Below are 21,218 nucleotides of genomic sequence, written 5' to 3'. Positions count from 1 at the left end.
CGGTAGCGGCGCGGGGGTAAGGGGGGGGCCGGTAGAGGCGCCCCGACTTTCTTCCCCCCCCCCTCCCTCCCCTACCCCCCCTTCCCTCCCCCCCCCCCAGCCCGGCCGGAGGAGCCCGGGGAGTTTCTTCCTCCGTGTCTCCCGTCCCGTTCCCCCCCCCCCCCCCCCTTTCCAAGCTCCCCACGGCTCCTCCTCGTCGTCGATCGTCGGGGAGAGGCGGCCCCGGCGGGAGGCACCTCGGCGGGGGAGCGGCAGGCAGTTGGGCAGCCCCCGCGCTCCCCCTCCTCCCCCTTTATTACCCTTTGTGTGCGTCTCCGCCTAGCGCCGCTCCGGGGACGGACGGGCGACCGGGGGGGGGGACCGCTGAGGTGAGTGTGGGGCGGCGGCGGTGGTGGTGGCGGCGGCGGGGGGGGGGAGCGGTCGGTGGTGGCTGGTGGCGGTGGTGGCGGAGGGGCCGCCCGCTTGTTTACCTCAGGGGAGGGAGCGGGAAGGCGGCGGGGAAGAGGGGGGGGGGGGGGTGGCCCGGTGCTTGGCCGCGCTGGGCCGCGGGCGGTGGGGAGGGGGCGCCGGGTGCCCGCCTGTCACTTTCTGCCCCCTCACAGCAACGAGGGGGATCCCCCCTCCCCCCCTCACCACACACACACACACACACACCCCCCCCGGTACGGTCCTGCCGGAGCTTTGTTGTCGCCGGGGCGCGGGTGATGCCGCGTTTCTCTCCCCGTCGACCCGAGGCGGGGGGTTGCCTATTACCGACCTCCCCCCCCTCCCTGCTCCCAGCACCGGGTTTGGGGGGTTAATGTCGGCTTCGGGGGGGGGGGCTCTCTGCTGAAGGCGCGGTGTTGTGAGGAAAGTTCGGGGTGGCTCCGGTGGGTGCTGAGCCCCGGCTCGTCTCAAAAGTGTTGTGTTTTGGTTTTTTTTTTTTTATTTTCTGGCCGCAGCGGGGAAATTCGGTGGCCGAAATAACGGCAGGGTGCTGGGGAGCCCTCGGGATTTGACCCCCCCCCCGCCCCCGGTTGGGCTCTCTGCGGTGGTTTCAGGCCGTTCTTTGAGTTATTAAAGCCCTGGGGTCGTTAAGGCCCCGGTCGTACAAAGACCCTACTCGTGAGCTTAACTTCCAGGGATAGTCCAAGAACTGGACGCCGAGGAACGTCAATGTTTGCGAGATCGGAATCGGTGTTGCGCGTTTGATAGCAGTACGTGGTTATCGCTGGTGGCTGGCTATATTTGGTCAATGGTTTGCTCAATTATATATGTCGTGATCTGTTTTTCCATGGCCTTCTGCTGGGAAGGCCAAATGTCTCCATCCACGCTTACGGTTTGTTAGGTCAGGTACCACTGGTAGCCTGATCTGACCATATGTGGTTTTTTTGTCTACCGATTAAAAGGAAAGTTCTGTGTCAAAATGTCTGAAATAGATCAAAACATAAGGGGGCAAACTAAATGCCTAGCTCAAGGAAATATCGGAAGAAGCCTTCTCGAGATTTGCAAGAATCCAGAAGTAAGAGTTTGGGCATTAATGCCAAGTTGAAATAAGAGTCCTCTGCATAAGTAGGATGTTTATATTAAAATTGCTGTTGTCTGCTTATTTCTGGAGCTTAATTATGTCCTCCGTAATTTTAAAAAGACGGTTTGAGTGCTCAGTTTATTAAGTACTGTGGAGCATGCTGAACCGTGAAGTAGGCCATGAGTATGTATTTCAGTGGGGCATCACGGTTAAATGGTGGTCAGCAGAGAGCGTGTGTCATCTCTGCCTCACGCTGGAAGGATACCCACAAGAAAGGGCTCTCCTGAAATGCTTTGGTATCTCCCATTTCTAATTGGTACATACATGTCTTGTGCGAAGCAGCAATTTTGTGATCAAACTGGAAAGAGTTTGAGAAAGCCGTAATTTGATGGGGTGGAAAGAATGAGAGAAAAATATAGTTGGACCTATACTTGACAATATTGTGAGGAAGAATTGAAGGTAGCAGCCATAACTGTAGTTCTTGGTAATAGTTTGCCATTAGTTTTCTGCTAGCTTGTGAAAACAAGATTACTTTGGTTTTAAACACGTGAAAAACACGCAATAAGCATAGCCAAAATGGGCAGATACACATATAAAAACCCGCTCTTTGAATGTACGACTCTCCTTTTAGTTAGTTTACTACAGGCAAGAGTTGGACAGCAAAAGACTGTCCAGGAGTAAAGGACACAGTTTTCTTTTTTTTGTTGTTGTTTTTGTTTTTTTTCATGACAATGCTTCCTTTCTCAACCTGAGATACCATTGATCTGCTTTCATCTGTACATGGAAACCTATAGCGGCTACAGGATTATGCTCCCAATGTATGTAGAGCTGCAGATCTGCCTGCAACTTTCACGGCCTACAGCCAACGGGATGTGTTATTATGGGGATTTAACAGTTTAATTTCTTTGTGTTTTAGTGTTAAAAATAGGTATGATGTGATTTGATACGATTGCTCGGTAAAATACCCTAACAGAATTCTAAAGCCGGGCAGAATAATGCAGGGTCTTCTCTTACTTTAAATCCTAGCGATAAAATTACTAATAAAACCTTCATTTCCATAGGCCTCCAGCTCCTGCAGCCAAGTCTGTGCTGGAAAGACAATTGCTGATTTGGGGGGATTGGGTAGGGAAGGTCCCTCCTGAGGAGCCAGCCACTGGTGGGGCTGGGATTCCGAGTTGTGTCGGAGGCAATTCCTGCATTTCTGCGGCACCTGGCACAAGGGGGTCTTCAGGCTGGTTTGGGGCTTCTGGCTGCTGTCGCAACAGCCTTCTAAGAACTGAAAGAATCGACTCAACCTGCATTAAGGAAGTCTGTGTTATCAGCAGCTATAACTAAAGGGCAATACGGTTTTGTTTTGTTTGGGTTTTTGAGCCAAAATTGAGAATTATTTTCCTGTATTCCAGGTTGGTGGTTTCCCAGACTCTAGGTCAGAGAGATTGTTTTGAATTAGTAAGGAGCCTACCATGGCAAAATGTAGGCTGTGCTAGACATAAAGATGCTTGCTGTTCAGGCCAGACTTATATTTGTCTTGAACAGTCTTTCCTTGGAGTTTGCTTTCTAACCTTTCTTTGTAGATGAATGTGTTAGTTTCTATTTAGACTAGGTAGGCGGATGTTTGAAGAGAATCTTTATGATGCAATACTTTCAATAATTTAACTTCTCTTTGCTTGCAGTCCTTTCATTCTTCTTTGGCTCTGAAGGAATCAGTCTTTCTCCTTGTGAAAAAGCACTGAAGATCTTGGCATAAGTAACAGTCCACTCAAAAATGGAATGCCTTGGTTTTCAGCTGGGTTATTTAATTTGGTTTGTCAGTAGATTTTATTTTTTTAAGCCCCTCCCCCCCTCCCCCCCCCACTGTTACTCGTGGGGATTCCTTGTATGTGGAAGATCAGTAACTTGAATACAGTCCATAACTACAAAATTAGTTTCTGAAGCAGCAGCAGCGAGTGCTTATTGTGGATGTTCCTTCTGGAAAGCAGTAGACCAGGTGGGTGGCCCCTCGTGCCCATCTGGAGCCCCACTAATGTCAGTGTGTCTTTCTATGGGCTTAAGAGACCACATGCACGAAGCAGCTTGCAGGAGAAGAGTCTCATCTGTTAATGGCTCGGGACACAAATTTTGAAAGTGGCTGAGCTTCCTTTCAAAAAATAATGTTAAAACTTTTGGGAAGTGGGGAGTTCGGTTTCTTCTTTTGGGCTTCTTCAGTTGTTTGGGAGCTTGGTTTTGTTTCTTTCGCTGGGTTTTTTTAAGGACCCTGCCTTGGTTTCTGTTTTGTCCCTGTGGAAGTGGGTGTCAAAGTTACCATTAATTTCAACAGTAAAGAGATACAGGATACATTTTTGAATGCTCTTATGTCATTAGGGACCTGCTTATTCTTTTTAAGAGTTATTTGAATGTTTGAGGCCACAGGCTTTCACTGGCTATTCTTTGTTTTTGGAACTATTAGGTGGAATAATACTGCTCGATCGGTTTGAAATAGGCCTGCGCAGGAACCAAAGGCTGTATTAGGAATAAAATGTTGGAAGAGCATTGGAGACAGAAAACAATTAAAGCATCCTGAAAGCTATGTAGCTAGAGTTAAACCAAGTGGGATGCTAATAAAAAGAAGCAGTTAAGAAATTAAGAAGTGCTGACTCCTTTCCTCTCTTCAAATTCCAAGTTCTTTATTATAGCGATACCTATTTTTGTGATGAATCGTCTAGAAAGGAGTTCAGGCTTTGCACTATTTTTAAATCGAGGTAAAATTTGTCAAAACCACTTAGACTGCAATGTTATGAAGTGTATGAGTACATATGCATACGTGTTTAGCTACATACACAGGTGCACATGTGTGTATACAAACAAGTATATGGAAGAAGTGTGAAAAATAGATACCTTAACACAGCACTTAAAATTAAAGCGACTGCATGGCTCCAAAGATCTGTATTTCGAGCCTTTTACATCTAAGTTGTTGTTTTGATCTGGCACATGGCAGCAGGAATCAGTCATTACCGTGAGATGGCTATTCATAGACCTTTGTGAAATGAGTTGATCATCTCAGTTTATCTGCAGCTTGACAGGTGTTCCCATCACAAAAATCTCCACTACCTCCTGTCCTTCCCATGGGAATGACTAAGGAACAAATCGTGGAGAGTGGCTTTGAGTGTTGGTTCCTTGGGTTGGAGCTGAGGAACATTGTAGAGGGCAATAGGGAGGGCTGGAGATGCCCAAGATACAGTTGCCACTTTGTAGTTTGTTTAGGGTTTGTTTTCGTGTTTTGGGGTTTTTGTTTGTTTGTTTTTGTTTTTTAAATCCTCTGTTTCAGTAGCTTTAAATTTACTTAAAAAATGAAATGGTAAAATGTCTGGAAATTCTTTTTGAGGTTTTTGATAACTTTCTTTTATCAAAGAAAGAATAAAGGATTTCATTTATTACTCTGGTTAAATTCTTCAGTGTGCTGTTTTTATTTATTTATATCTTCTACAGGAAATATTTTAAAATAAAGTAAGCAAGCAGTATTTTAAAAATTCTTGTCACAATATCTGGTAACTAAGACCTGTAGAAGCAAGATGTGAATTACATGATTCCTATATGAGGTAAAATTGAAGCCAAGGATTAAAATATATATATATATATACTCATAGTTTTTGCTTAGTCTACATTTTCAGTGCCGTTAAATCCGAAATTATTTTGGTGACTTACTGAAGGAGGAGTAATCTGAAATGTAAATAGCATCTTAAATATTAGGGCCCTGGGTTTGCAGCATCAGTAGCGTGGCCTTGCTAAGAAAAATTCCCAAGTGAGGGAACAAGAACAGTTGTCAATTGTTTGCACAACAAATCCTGTTGGATCAAATGGTGATATTCTCAACATTTAGATAAAGAGAGGCTTGCAATAATGTTGCCTTGTACCCCGCTGCCAAAGGAAACAAATGCAGTCTAAGTTAGGAGAAAAGTAAAAGTCGGCCAAATAGAAGCTAGGCCTACGTATCATAAATATAGATAGTCTAATTTTTCCATTCGTACTGCCTAATGTTTCAAAAACACATAAATTAAATTTCAATTTGCCAAGTTTAGACTTTATTTTTAAGCTCTGGTAGATCGTTGCCGCCACATTGTTTAGGATTATCTGTTGTGACAAACACCAAATGTTTTTCACATTTTTATATTCATCCTTTAAGCTTTTACCTGTATACCTCATGTATATTTTTATATAATATATACACTCATGCATGCATATTTATACATACATGTGTGCGTGTATATATACATGCATCTATATGATTAACCCCACTAGAATGAGTACAAATGTCATGTGTTTTGGTAGGACTCAAGCTGTAGCATTGACAATAACAAGCAGCTGGCACTGGCTTTATATGTTGACTGTGTTTGCACCTAATCTACTTTTAAATAAATTTAAAATACATGTAATTTAATTTTTTGCTTTTAAGACTGATGCAATGAAGATTTATACATATTTAATTTTTTTTATATAAGCACACCGTCAACTTAAGGAAGTAAATTTTATTTATTTTCTACGTATGTAGAAGACAAGCACAAAAAAAAGTTTTTGCTGGATCTTCTTATCTGAGCCCTAGATGAGGAGAAGAATTTTTTAGTATCTGATATTTTTGTAAGAAAACACTGCAAAAGTGGACGAACGAGATCATTGATTAAAGAAACGAAGTAGTCAGAAATCTCTAGCAAGCTGATTTTTTTAGAACAGAACTTTCTTTTATCTTTATGGGCTTGGGGGCAGAAGGGGGGGGATACATTGTCTCCTTGTAATCTTTATGGGGAAGAAGCTCGGCTAAAGCAAATTATGAGAGGGATCAGATTTAAGAGGTAGACATGTTGGTGTAAGTTGGTGATGCAACGTGTTTTTGTTATGATGTTCTTAAGCATGGCTACTTGAAATGTGAAACGATATTATAAGCTCTGCTGGTATTTCAAAGTTCAGTAACTTTTCTTGATGCATTTTGAAGTCTGAAGAGAAAAAGTCTTTGGAAAATACCATTCTGGTTTGCAACCATTTGTTTTAAAGTTTTCTGGCTTTTTAAATTTTTTTCTCGAAGGATCAGACCGTGTTTCTCAAGGATAGCCCCCTTTGAGAACTTAAAGTCATTTTCCTCAGAAGACTCCCATTCATACTATCTTAGGAAAGGTTAGGCTTTTTTAAGGTACTCTTTCAAAATATTTTTCCTGCTTTAACATTCTGTCACACAGGAGTTCTTGCCGAAGGGATTCTTGGCCGTTTTAGAAACTGTAATCTAGTTAAAAGGTTTGTTTATGCTTCCCATCTCTGTTCTGCTGATGGTATTAGAGCGCGGGCCAGAGCCAGGCAGCTAACTGTTTATAGCAGTCAAACTTCAATTAAAGCTGCAGCCTTCAGTTTACTAAATATCAATATGTTCATGGCAGCTGCAAAGAATTGCAGAAAGGATGAAAGTAGCGTGGTGGCCTATGATTTCTCTTTCTCAATAAATTTTTTTCACTTGCTCTTTTCATACTTAGAATCTTGTGTACACTTTCAGATTGAAAAATGTTTTGGATTTTGAAAGAAGCTGTCTATGAAAGACAGAGATCTATATTTGGGACTGTAGCTTTCTGAGGCAAAACTTTCATTGATTTCAGTGGAAGTTTTGTCCTAAATAAGGGCTGTGGAGTATGTTCCTCTGTATCGAAGCAGGTATCAAAATTCTTCCACCACAACCATTGCATAGGCTGTTGTCCAAATTCAAAGTACCATTGACTTTTCTCTACTGAGATAATGTAAATGTTGAGGGCTGTGAGGCCTCAACTTCTCAGGGTAGCAAGAATAAGCTATGTTTAGTGGACGATAACTCAAGAATTTGTGTGTTTTAAAAAAAAAAAAAAGGCAAACTAATAACATAGATTTCATTTAAAACTTTAAACTTAAGGCTGATGTTTGGGTTTAAGGATTATGTATTTTAAAATATGTGAATTGTTGGAGCCTTTTAAAACACACATGGTTTTCCTTGAAGTCTGCCTTGGTGTTATAAAGTAATAAAGCACGTATGTGTCTGTAGGCCATCTGAACCGAAGCAGCAAACCGTATCTGGCCTGTAGGCTATTGGTTCCTCACCTCTGTTTTAAAATTAGTAAAATCATTTGCAGTGTGATTCATTTCTAAAAATTACTTGTCCATCTGTGCAGAGCGTACTAGCTATAAAGTTGCAGTGCTCACTGTGATAGTGTTGATGTTTTTCTGAAAGTTGCGTTACTCTTGTAACCTCTTTGTTGTAGCTTTTGTATCACACTTTGGCCAAGTTATTTTTCTTGGATTAATACAGTTTGTATTGGGCATGTAATTGGGGTATTACAATATTGCTGTGTAAGGTGATTTTAATTTTTTGAAATTATCGATAAAGTATTTGTAGTCTTGATATTTTGTTATTAAAAATACATATATAAAATCTTTACACTAAGGAAAAAAAAATAAAGGGTCTATTCTGTTTGCACTGATGTCAGTGCTAAAATATTTATTAACTTCCTTGGGTGCGGGATCAAACCCTAAACCTGAATTTTTCATGAGTTCTAACTTCACAAAGGTATTGGGGAATGAGCAGTTCTAACCATGTAATGATCCCAAAAGCTGGTTGTTAGGCAGCTTCTTAATCAGCTGGTATGTGGAGTCCTAGTGGGTCACCTTACATATTTAGCTTTCTTCCTGTGCTTGTGGTTTTTGCTGGTCTTTTTCCCATGCTTCTTTTCTTAAAAACTTCACAGTTATGAATCAGTCTTTATCATTTTTTGTAACTCAAGTCATTGTCTGATGTAAGAGTTCTACTAAGAATTTGCAGATGCATGGTGAGGTAGAATATAATAAGCATATCCCTAGAACTAAAGAACAAACAGCAAATTAAAAGATAATAATTTTTAAGTCTTTTCTATGTAAAAGCAATTTATGAATACTTTGTGCCAGTAAAGGTATTCTGCAGTGTAGGAACTACATTGTTTTTCTTAAATAATAATTATCAGAGCAGTAACTGTTGTTTTGTCAGAGAAAAAAAAATATAGAAACTTTGTAGAACCAGTTGTTTATGATTTTTTCTTTTATTTGAAAACAGTTGATTGACTTTCTCCAAATATTGATCTATGCTGAATAAAAACAAATTTATTCAGGTTTTTTTGAAGTTATGGGCTTGATACAAAAGCCTGAGACACACTTATCCCATAATGGAACTGTTGGAAGTATATTATTCTCATTTTTTTATATTATTGCATTTAGCAAAACAGTTTAATAAGTGTTAATGTTCAGCTTTTGCTAATTATTGCAAATAATCATAATACTTTGTGTGCACTGGAATTTATTTATGGTATCTGTATGTCTAGAATGTTTCTGAGCTTCTGTTATAGAAAAAATGAAATACTTCTTAGTTTCTGTTTTGGTAGATGGTAGTCAAAACTCATATGTAATATATGCAAACGTTCAGTATAGTGGTGGTGAATGTAAACTTATTGCTTATCACTGGTGAACCTTAAACTGAAGATATCTTAAAGCATCTCCAGTTCTTGTTGTCTTGAAAGTAAGCTCTTTATGGAGACTTCTATTTAATGTCCTATTGTAGGGTCTGAAAAAAGTCAGTTAGCATGTGTTCTAGAGGTCTCCACCGACAGGTAGTATTTTAGGATTAAGTTATATCAAACTGTATGTTCATAAAAAATATGCAAATAATTAGCACTTTTTTTAATCTCTGCATTAAGCCCGTCCAGTGTCATTCATAATTGTTCTGTTCTCAATTTGCATAGACTCTCCTGTTGTTTACTTTTGCTTTACTCACATACTTTATTTTGCCCTAACAGAAGTACCTAAGAACTTACTGACTGTTAGTTGGCCTAAGAAGTAATGTTTGATGCTCAACTTGGTGGCGTTTTTCTGAGTGTCAGTAGTGCAGTGAGTTTGGAATGCCACAAATAAACTGGAAACTTCAGAGAATGCATCACTAGGTAGAAATATTTTTTATTTTTGTGCAAACAAAGGATGGTGAAGCCTGTTTCACCGGAGAGGCAGGTTCCCTGAAGCTGCAAGGTGCTGCCTGTGGATAAGTCTTCCTGCTATTCACTGTCGTATTCAACATTAACTACATTTATTTTAAGGGAAGATGGTGTTTTGCTCTCTGTAAGAGAAAGGAGGATTATAACCGAAAGCTTCTGTAGAGGCCTTGTGGTGTGGGAGTAGGAAGGAAGCAAGCAGTGAGACGTTAGGAAGTAGCAGACTTTGGGGAGAGGGGTTGGTGGTCAGGAGCGAGGCAGCGTACCGGGGGTGAGAATGGCAACGGGGAGAGAAGGGGGATGCGGTGGGGAGGGCAGTGGATGGAGGCAGAGGAAGTGTTTGGAGAAGAGCCGAGGGCTGGGGGGGCAGTGCAGAGGTGGTCAGGGCTGTAATGAAAATTGGGAGACACTTGGGGAACAGGGGCTATGTGGCTGTGCGTAAAGTATTTGCCATGGTGGAGAGGAGGAGATCTGGTAACGGACAAGATGGGAAGGGGAGATAGTGACTATTTAAGGGAAAAAAAAAAAAAAACAAAAAAAAAAACCCACACTGCTAGCCTTACCGAAGACACAAGTATGAAGCCCCACAGCTTACGTTTTCACACGCAGTATCAACTGGAAAGTGCTGCTTAATGACAGTCCTTACATACAACAGAGTCTCAGGATGATTTTGAAAAGGGAAATAAATAGGCATCCGACTACTGTCGGGCATATAAATAATTTCGTAATGCTGTCACTGTTGCTGCCTCGACTTGGAAGAACTTAAAGTTGTTATGGTCTAGATCGTCAGGCATATTTGGACACCAAGCACCACTGTTTTCAAATGATAACTGGTATCAGTAGAGAAGAAATGCTTAAATATCTTTGAGGTCTTTGGCCTAGATGTTTAGGTTTCCATGAGTTAAAGTCTCTAGGCAACTAAATACATGACTTGAGTTCAGCTTTTTCTTCTTTGTCCTACTTCAGTTCTGTCTTGTGGCTGCAAACTCCACGTCTTGGTTGAGAAAAGCATCAGAGAATTCTGCTGTTCCCGTAGCATAAACAGCTCTCTTTGTCAAAGACCTACATGTTTAAGTTTTCATTAGGAAAAGCATCCCATCATTATATTCTGAAAAGGGTGACTGAAATGCTCAGCATGCCTTCTCTGGCTTGCCATTATTTTGTTTACTTTGACTATATTCTTTCTTACTCGTCTCTAGAGTAAACAATTCTAATCCACTGCTGTACATGCAAGTCTTTTTTGTTATTTATTTCTGAACCTCCCTATTTTTTTATGCATCCTTTTGACATCAGATGACCAGAAGTAAACACAATATTCCTAGTGAGGAGAAACTACTGATTTATATGGATTATTCTAATCCAACATCATGCAAGCAAAATCAAAAAATAGTTTGACTACCTAATGATTCAGAAATGCAGAAGTGTTGCCAAAAATTTTAGCATTTGTTAGCTTTACACTTCAGCAAATGCATTCTGGTAGAGAATTTAACTTCTTTGTTTTAACTCTTATCTTCAGAGTTTTAAGGCTATCAATTTATTCCATAAAACCAGAAGCGTGTGTTTTACAATTAATAGAAATAAGAAAATTATTTTTTAAACTGCTTGCATCTTCCTTTTTGGATAAATATTTCTAGACTTGCATATACAGGGACAAACATTCTTCCGTTGAATACAGCCAGAAAAGTTTTTTTTATTGAACAGGAGCTTTAATATGATTTAGCATTTTCTCATTTGAGATAATGGTCTGAAGTATGGCTTATGCCACAGGAAATAAATTCAGTTATACCTTCGTGAGAAAAGGAGTATCTCTTGAATAACATCGGTTTCTGTGTATTTTGAGTGCTTAAATGTATCAACAGAAATAGGAACAAAATTTTTTGAGGAGCCTGAGCAAAAGTAGGAACCAGATGTGTTGATTTTGTAAGCATTAAACAGTCTGCATTTTAAGAATTATTCTCTAATCCCTTTGAATTCAGTGTCTGATGAAATTGTTTTATGTGCCTTTTCTGGACAATGCTTTTCTGCGTATTTGTCAATCATAACTGGAGCCCTGGTATTACTGTAATATAGAATAATAGTTATAATGAGGGATTTTTTTTTTTTCATTGACTTCCGTAAAAATTATTTTGGACCTAATACAGGGGGATGATTTTACATAGTTCAATAAAGAATAAAAAAAGAAAAGTGGTAATTTAGGATGAACAGTAGAAGAGACTTCTTGTAATGAGAGAAACTTGATTTCTAAATTTAATTTCTATCGGATAGCTTAAATTCGAATGGCTGATACCATTCTATGTTAGGTTCTTAGCTTGCCTACAAAAGAAGATCTTTGCACTTACAAGAAATGAACTTAATTTTTTCATTCCTTTTTTTTCTGTTCAAGACATTAAAAAAAAAAAAAACAAAAAAACCCCCAAAACATACCAAACCCCAAACCTGTCCCAAAGTACTTAAATGTATGTTTTTCTCTAAACTACAACAGCTGTACAACATCGTTTTAAATACATATTCTGATACAGTTCTGCCAAAAACAAGAAAAAGGGATTTGTTCAATCAGCTGCAATAAAATTATCTGCAAACTAGCAATGAGTAACTTAGGCATTCTCCCCATGATTCAGCATTTGATGAAAAATATGTTAATAAATATTTGCTTTAAGTTAGAAAGCCAGACTTGAAAGGATTCAGTTTTTTATTTAGATTTTTATATAGTAATACACAGGTCAGTTGACTATTTTACTTCAGACAGGTTGGGGGGGAATCTAACAAAGTGAAAATGCGTGTTCTGCGTGAAATATAAATATATGCTCAGCAACTGGATTGATCACTGATAATGTTTCTTGTTAGATGTTTTTCTCACTATTATAAAATAAAAAAAAATTAAATCAAACTTAATTGTTTTGGATAAAAGTGAGGAAAATAATAAATGTCTGAAGCATTCCAGTATGAAGTATTAAATAGGAAATACATGTAGATGTTAAACATTTAAGAGTGCTGGCCTCATTTTCATTTGTAACCAGGGAGCTTTACAATACTTTTACATGATGTTTACCATGACTTTTGCTTTTTACTTTAAAATAAAGTAAAATGCTTTTTCTACACAGAAAAGTAACAGTCATGCATTTTGTCATGTTGAAATTTTAGGTGGTTTTTGTTTTCTTTTTAATATTATGTACTGTGATTTGGTGCTACCATTATAATATTAAATGTTAATAACACATTTTTAGTAAGAAAACTTCAAAATAATGTCTGGACTGAACACTCTGTTTCTGTAGAGAAGATAATTGCTCTCCTAAATTTGAATAGCATATATATATTTGTGTGTGTATGTATGTGGCTTTTTTTGAGGCTACTTCTTTTGATGGTATTATCTCATAGGCATTGCTTCCCTTTGAGATGGATAGGACTTGTACCTCTCTGAGAGGTGAGCTTATGTCTGGTAGTGAAGTGTAGCATATTTTTCTCTGTGCAGTGGAAAAAGAAGTTTATGACTTGGGCAAAACACTTTCCCCATTTCTGTAGAGACTTGTGTGTTTAGTGTCCAAAAACTTTTTCATAAATACAGCTATAGAATACCTAAGGCTATTCAATTCATCTTTTCAAGGGCAAAGGATTTTTTTCCTTTCTTTTTTGATTAAATTTTTTGAGAAAGGGAGCTGTCAGAACAAACTTTATAGTTTTTCCTTTGTTGAATTGACACTCTGTAAAATTTTATTTTAGCAGATTTGATGCAAGAAGGAAGAAAACGATAGACTACAAGTAGGGCATAGAAGAAAGTTGTAGGTTATTAAATCTTTTCAAGGAGAAAAGGAAGTAGTTCAGTGTGCTCACAGAGGTTCCTGTGTCAGCATTTGAGAAGCCTGGAAGAGATTATCTTCAGCCAACAGCAGGTAACGAAGGACAGGATGTGAAGGGAACACTGAACTACCAGCATGAAGGAAATTTGAGATATTAGCCTGTTTCAGAACTGGTTTTGCTTTAAGATGTCTTCTTGCTCTGCAGTTCTTGAGCTATAGTGTGAGAGAGAGAGTTTTGAGCACACAGATTAAAAAGTGAATGCTAGTGTCTTGAAATAGACATTTTCATAGGCTTTTGGCTTTTTTTTTTGGCATGAATTTATCATTAAGGAGAAATGATAGCAATGCAACAGATAAATTGGAGCAATTTAACACTTCACATACCTGTTTGATTTTGGGAGGAGTTTTTCCTCCCCATACTGCTATCCTCATCCGTGTACATTTTAGTTAGAACTAGCTGCTGTGTTGAGGGCATGGGCAGTATTAATAGAATTAGTTAGGGGTCATTTGGCCAAAGGGTTCCTGTCATAATCTGTCAGCTCAGTTCTCTGTGGCAGGTGAGTTGGGTATTTAGGCATGTGTACCACTCCACCTGCGGCACTGGTATTCTGTTCTGCACCCCACTGAGATTTCTTAGCTGGATTTTAGTTTGTCTCCAGCAGTGAATTTGTCAAAAGGACATCAACGTTAAAAAAAAATAAAAAATATTAGCTGTCCTCCCAGCCCTGTGAATTGGTAATGCTTCTGGAACGTACACGAGAGAAAGTGGGGTGTGTACGTATTGAAGAGTGGAGCAGGTGGAGCCAGGTAAGCTGTGCTGAAGCTATCAAGTCTGTAAGATCAGTCATGTCCTTGCCAGTTCAAACTTGTGTTAGGCTTGCACGTATCATGGGCATAATCCTGTACTCGGATGCCATTCTCACAGAAAATTGCTTGTTATTTTAGGTGCATGGGATTGGCCTGGCTAGGGCCTTTACTGCTACTGACCCTCTCTGATAATGAGGGTCGGTGTCAGCATATAGTAATGTTACAGAATATGCCTATGCAAAGACACAAGTATGAACATGTATGGAGCCTGCTTGCAGAGCCCGATACTTTAGCAGTGCTGTCTGTAACCCAGACATGTATAGCTGTATCTTGCAGTTGTGCTGTATTGTTGCTAACTTTCTGAAGTTGTAACTGCTGTAGCAAGCCCGTGAGTTATTACACTGTGAAAGATTATGTTTGTCCTCCTTAAGCCCTCTTGCACGAGTGTTTGCCATCACCTTTTTTAAGCGAAGGTACAGCTTATTCAGTTATGTTCATCACTTCGGCCTTTTTCCAGCCAGTGCCAAACCCTGATTCTGCCACTGTGGGATGGGCTGCACCTGCTTGGGGCTGAACTGTTGTTTCAGCAGGTTACAACCAGAGATTTTGAGAGAATTACAGACAGCTTTCCACCAACCCCTTCTGACTTGTAGGAGGCACTGACTCCTCTCAGAGGGGAGTTGTTATAGCAGGCTGGAGAGCTCTGTAGTTTCTGTAGCTGGCTTCTGTTGCAAGGCAGTTGAAACAAGATGAAATCATATGGATATGAATGCTTGAGAACTTTTAGAAAGAAAGTCTGTAATATGTGGAACCTTTCTGAGAGTATGCCACTTGTCCTTTGTCTAACCAGGGAAATGAGAAATACAACAACAGCCTGAAAGCAGGTGAACATTATCCAGGCTGCAGTAGTTTGAGAATCAGACAAGTTTTGGGAACTTGTCATTTCTGCAGTCATGGAGACGGTCGTTAAATATGTCACATTCAATATACAGTTTATTGAGCAGTTTACTGACAAATGATGAGTAGAACAAATGTATCTTGAGTGATAGCTGGTTTTGGAGAGGATGGTCTTCCCTGGGTTAATCGTGTTCATATCTGTTTGTGAAATTTCCCTTGTGAAGATTACTGTCTGGTAACGCAGGTCCTAGCCATATTAACTCTCTTCCAGTAACAAATATAACAAGGTTGCATTGGCAAAGTGTACAACTTCACACAGCTGGGAAGACCTACCATTGCTTTATTTAGGTAAATAAAGGTAGGCCTATTCACACATTTCTGAACAATGTGATTTTTAAGAGGAATATTCCAGTGTTGTTTCAGAAGATTTTGCCCATTTTACACTTCAGTGACTACCACAGAGTTCCTGGTATGGCCATGCTTTAATTACAAACCTCGCAGTTACAGGATGATGTGCATTTCAGACTTGAAGATAAAAACCTGCCATTCGAATGCTGTTAAGCCAGGGTGATCTGTGTTGCTGTGTCATGCTGTGCTCTGCACCGCAGAAAGTGTATGTGTAATTGTTTTAATCTGAAGTGGACAGAAGATGCTGCTGTACGCGGGCACATTTCAAATGGGTGCTCACTGTCCAAGGATGGGATAGGTCCAGGTGAGCAAGGAAGGCTGTTTTCTGTTAGTATCTTTGCCTTGTGTGAAGATCTATAAGGTGAAAATCCAGTGTGGTGATAAGGGGAATGTGCTGTTCCCTTGTATAGCCTTTGGTTTATTTTTTTATGCACTGGTATTACAAACCCTTAGACCTTTTAATAATGACATGAGAAGTTTGGGTGCACTTCCCTGATTCTTCATCCAAAACTTAAAATGACATTATGTTTTCCAAAAAGCCAGTTGAAATATAACGAAAGCATTAAACTTACCAAAAGTACCCAGAAAAGTATTCCAGTTTCTTGTCCACTGATAAGTTCATAGTTAGAACAGTGTAGTAAAACAAAAATGGATGTAAAATTGATGCCCTTGGAGAAATTCTACAAGGAGTCCAGAATAGTGACAACTTCTGCACTGAGCCTTCCACTAGATTTATATATTCTACAGCTCTTTTAGCACAGATAAAAGGGCCCAGATCAATGATATTATCTACCAATTTAGACCTTAGTTTCTATTTTTAAGTAAGTGATACCTTAAATTTTTGCCTTAGGGGTTTGGGAGCATCTTGTGAAAGAACATTTGTCCTCTGACCATTTTGGATTGTAAGGCCAGAATAAATATGGAAGGGAGAGCATACCAAATTTCTAAAATACCAATCTGAGGAGACCAAAAGGATTCTTTTGATCTCCTAACTGAAAAATACTCTGATTCTTCCCTACCCCCAGCAGAAGGAATAAATGAACAAAGAGTTCAACTGAACTAAGACACTAACAGAAGCAGAAAAGGTGAAAAGCCACAACCAGTGAGGGAAGATGAAAAGGGGGGTCATAAATGATTTGTTGTGTGGTACACAGGTTGTTAATGCTGTTAATGATTGAACTGTTTATTGGGGATTACAAAGGGTTAGTAAACTACTCTGCTCGGGAATTTCACTGAATCTGACAGAAATGAGCAAAAGTTAAGGTTAGCAGGATGCCAAACTAGGACTTGGAGATGTGCCAGCAGAAGTCATTCTCCCTGCTGAAGCTCCCCAAGCCTGGGGAGGCTGCCCAGGGTGAGGAGACCAAACACAGATGGCTCCAGGGTCCTTCTTCACTTAAGTCAGCGGCTGGACATATTCAGACTAACTGAGACGCTCGTCTGATGCTAATAACTATATAGCACTATTAAGTTACCAGTGTGATAGAGTTACAAGGAGCGTGGAAGTTTACAGAAATATGCAGTAATACTTGCTAGACCTGTAAATCTAGTTTGGGGGTTGGGTATTTTTGGTTTTTGTTTTCTAGGGTTTTTTAATAAATGCAAACTCCCTAAATCAACTGATAGTTATGTATTTGTTATTTGCCCTTGCTTTGAGTCCATCTTAGTTGCTACAGAGACAATCAGGAAAATAGTGTTACTAATCCCTTTGTAATTCAGGACATCTAACTTTTTACTTACATGATCCGTCATAACTGTAAAGTTATAGTTTAAAAGCTGGAAGTCACCTCCCCTATTTTACCCCATCGTAATAAAGATTACAACTACCACTTACTCAGTTGCAGCTCTGGCGGCTTCTCTTCTGATTGTTCTTCAGGCTCACTGACTCAGATTCTTGGTTTGTGTCCCCACGGGTGGTGACCTTAAAGAGGACTCAGAGGAGTACTTTGACTTGTTCTGTGTTTTGTTTTGCTATTCCAGTCTGAAATCATACTGCTCCTGTTCATAAACCTATCATGCAGAATCTTATCATGAGGTCTATATTTAGAAATCAAGGAGGAACCTTTCAAACTCCCTGTAGTAGATATGGGAAGAGGAGGAATATCCAGACTTGTCATTTCCCCACAGAGGAGGCTGTTCAGTTTCTGGAAATATTTCTAGTGTCGTACAGCAGTATGATCAGCCTGTACTTGTGTTCATGTTTTAAGTAAACAAATACATCTTTCTCATGTTTCTCCCAAAGTCATAGACTCATCTTTACTCTTAATAGCTCTCGGACATGTTATTCTCAATGGTTGGCTGTAGAATAGACAATTGGAGTTCAGCTGATTCATACAGATCATGCAAAATGGTGAAAAGGTGCATTTAAGCGGTGCTAGGTTTCAGCATTAGAAAATTAGAGGAATAATGAGCAGATAGGAAAGCTGGAACATCTTGGCTGTTGTAGGAATTGTAGGAATACTTTAACATATCAAATTACACACATACACAGTTGTGCAAAAATCGTTAATCCAAACCACGTGTTTGTACATGATTTTATTTTACCTATTGATGATACAAAGTCTGGGGCAAAACATGTCTGTGAGTAAAACTATTGGCATATTCTAAATGGGAATTCAACCACAAGCGATGTATCAAGTTAGCACGATTTACATTAATTAGCAAAATTCATCAGCTGCCAATCAAACTACTCTGAGCTCCAGTTTTGGCTGTAAGTTTATGCTTACTGGGGCTAACCTGAGTATCGTAACTCAAGTGAAGTAACTGTTAGCTGCTCGCTGTTGCAGTAATTTGAGCTGACTCTTGCTGTGAAGGTGAGCGATTGCTTGCAAGGAAGCTCCTGATGCTTGAAAGTTGTTCCTGCAGCAAACTGTGACACTGTTTGGTATGCATGCCCTCTGCTCTTGGCATGTTGTCTTCTGGGGCTGTTTTGCTTCTTCATAATGTAACATGCAGTATAGTAAATACAGAAGTGTAATGGTACAGTGATGAATCCATCAGTTTAGGATAAATGTCCCTTTTTTGTTTTTTCTCATAAATTGTTCAAAAAATTGGTGTAAAACATTGCATTAAACCTTAGTGTACAAAAGCAGAGATTGATATGCCACTTAACTGTGTAAGTTTAGGTTCATCGGTGCGCAGGATTTTGGACAAATAGTACCTTCTCCCTTCCCCCAGAAAATCTGCTTCTAAAAACTTCTGAAATTTTGCAGCTGGTTTTGGACACTGGGTAGAAGGGAATGTGGATGCGGCTGAATTATCTCTATCTAACATTTCAAGTTATCCTTTAGGAATACTTCATGGTATAATTGTGTTCTGCAAAAGTCATAGTATCCATACTCATAAATAATTTGTGCTTTTTCTGAACTGCCCTCCTTAGAGCCTGCTTTGTTAGCAGTGAGTTTGGAATGAAACCTCACTTGATAAACTTGGGTTTAGTAGTTGATGAGCAGCTAGGTTAGGAGCTGTCTCCTCTGTGAAGCAGCCTTTCTCCATCCGTCGGCTCTTAGGAAAAGCAGTCTCCGTGTTGTCATCCACGCATCTCAAACCAGGCACTGCGGTTGCCTCCTTGGTACTTCTCCTTGTAGCTGCCCTGTATTCCTGCACATCCTCAGCCTTTTTTTTCCAGAAGACAGCCAAAACTTTTGGTATGTCTTGCCACTCAGCAGGGTGCAAGGAAGATGCCCCAGGCTGCCTCTGGACCTAGAAGAACATGCTGTGTCAGCATGTATCCAGGATAACTGACCTTATGAGGTCACCTGAACACCTCCTGGGCTTCAGGGATCAAGCTGGAGGGGTGTCTGTATTGTCCTGGTCATGGAGGAGATGAGTGATAGTATCATGTTTTCTTTTTTTTACATGTGGATATTTACAGACAGTAGATTACTCATATCTGCCTTTTTTCTGTACAGTGCAAGAAGTTTTTCTGGAATTAAAGTAGGTTGTCTCAATTTGGAATTTTTTCTTTTAGAAACAAACCCTTTTACTGCAAAAGAAATATTAGGGGAAAGTTTTTCTTAAATCAGGATGCATGTACAAAATGATGGCTGGGTACCCACCCACAGTTTAAAAAATTCCTACTGGTGGTAGTACTGTTCAGAGACAGCAAAATAGTTGTATAGAGAATGTAAGTGTTAGAAAGTTGCTGTTGCCTGTTCTAGGAAACTGCAGAGAATGAATGCCTGACTTTAGATTAAAACTTGAACTGCAAACTACTGAGAAAGCAGGACGGAAGTTCTCCAGCCTACACTAGTATTTATTGCCCAGGATACACATTTGTGTTATTCTCTTTAAGAGACTCTGCAAGACTCTTTGTGTCTGAAGTTCACCTACCTCTTAGAAGTTTTTGATGTTCCCGATAGAGGATGATGAAGTGGGTTCTTCTGACTTGTGATGGCTGTAAACTCATAGGTAAAGAAGGCTTAGCTTTCTGTGTCCATCAGGCTTGCCTAAGGTGTTTGAAAAGACCTCTTCACGTGCATCTCGGTGAACGCTAACATTACAGAAAACATGCCAGTGGGCTGTGCTCCAGCTTAACGAGGAACACGGATACATTACAGGTGCTGCACGGTATCCTGTCTGCATTACCTTTTCTTCTTGCCTTTACCTGTACAGGTGTCACAGGGCTGTGGTAACAGCCACCTGAGCCCCCTCCCTCCCTTTCCCCAGCAAAGCCCAGATGCAAACATGGCACAGTGTTGTGGTTGGTAAATAACTTCACCTGTGAGCACCTTGAGTCATAAAGTAATATAACTGCCTGACAAGATACATTTAGATCCTGACAAGACTTTTCAGTTACCAGTTGTGTGTTCAGTACTCTGTAACACACAAACACGGATTTGTCATAAAGACCCAACAATTTGGAAAGGAAACAGTCCTTGCAAATGTATCTGGAAGATGAGTTTGTAAACCCAGAGAAGTTTTGTGCCAGAACCATACTGAAACTAAAGGTGTGGTGGCTGCTTTTTATTACCTGATGTGTCTGATTCTTAACTGTAGCCATACTTCTAATTAAAAAAGTAAAAAGTAGTTACTTGGTATCATGCTGTGGTCCCTTACTAAGCTGGAAACATAAGCCACTGGATGAATGACTGAATACAGCTGACACTGAGATGAAGTATACCTGAGAAGGTTTCTCTTGTCTGTATAAGGAATAAAGTTGGAGGGATTTTACTGTTTGGTAGTTTGTTTATTTTCCTTTTGGAGGAAGAGTTCAGATGTGTTAATGAAGTAATCCTCATTGATCCACCTTCTGGGTTTTATTAAATACCTTACGAACATTCCTCTGGATCATTTACTCACCTAGAGCTGTCTTTTTAGAATGCTCAAATGAATACTGCCGTCGTTACTGGAATCCTGCGTCCTCACTCTCGTGTACTGCTACTGCAAGTACTTCTTCAGTCTGTGTGGACAAGGATAGGTGCTGTTTTTATTATGAAGCATTTACTTGAAAACAGGCTTGTTCCCCATGTCTGGATATTGTCAGCTTGTTAACATGGCAGTTTCCTGTCAATCTGTCACACAACTGTTATCTCAGATTTGGCCCATGTGAAATTTCTTCTGGCTGTCGTAACCTGAGAGAGATGCCCCAGACAGACACAATTCTTAAGGCTTTGGTGTAACAGCACATCAGCCCATTTGGGGTTTTTTTTTCACGGTAGTATTAAGGTGACAGAACAAGTAAACGGGGAGAGCTTTGTCCCAAACAACCAATAAGGTCTTCAGAAACAGCGAAGTTGGCATTTCATTAATTTTAATTTTCCCTATATAAACTTACGCAACTTTAAAGGGAGAAGAGGGCTTCTTCCTTCC

The 21,218-nt window shown here is 39.9% G+C and overlaps 1 protein-coding gene across 7 annotated transcripts in view; it reads left to right on the top strand.

Moving 5' to 3' along the window:
• Positions 1–156: 156 nt before the first annotated feature.
• Positions 157–21,218, top strand: part of MBD5 (methyl-CpG binding domain protein 5) — a 146,660-nt gene continuing 125,598 nt past the window's right edge. For 6 of the 7 annotated variants that reach the window (XM_069780731.1, XM_069780729.1, XM_069780730.1 and 3 more), the window contains exon 1: positions 157–368. The gene's annotated coding sequence lies outside the window, so the exon portion shown is untranslated. The remainder of the gene's footprint in view (positions 369–21,218) is intronic. The other variant, XM_069780734.1, reaches the window with a different exon arrangement.

The sequence above is a fragment of the Haliaeetus albicilla genome, chromosome 4 (genome assembly GCF_947461875.1).
Source record: "Haliaeetus albicilla chromosome 4, bHalAlb1.1, whole genome shotgun sequence".
Lineage (NCBI taxonomy): Eukaryota > Metazoa > Chordata > Aves > Accipitriformes > Accipitridae > Haliaeetus > Haliaeetus albicilla.
This window is presented reverse-complemented; position numbering and strand designations above follow the sequence as displayed.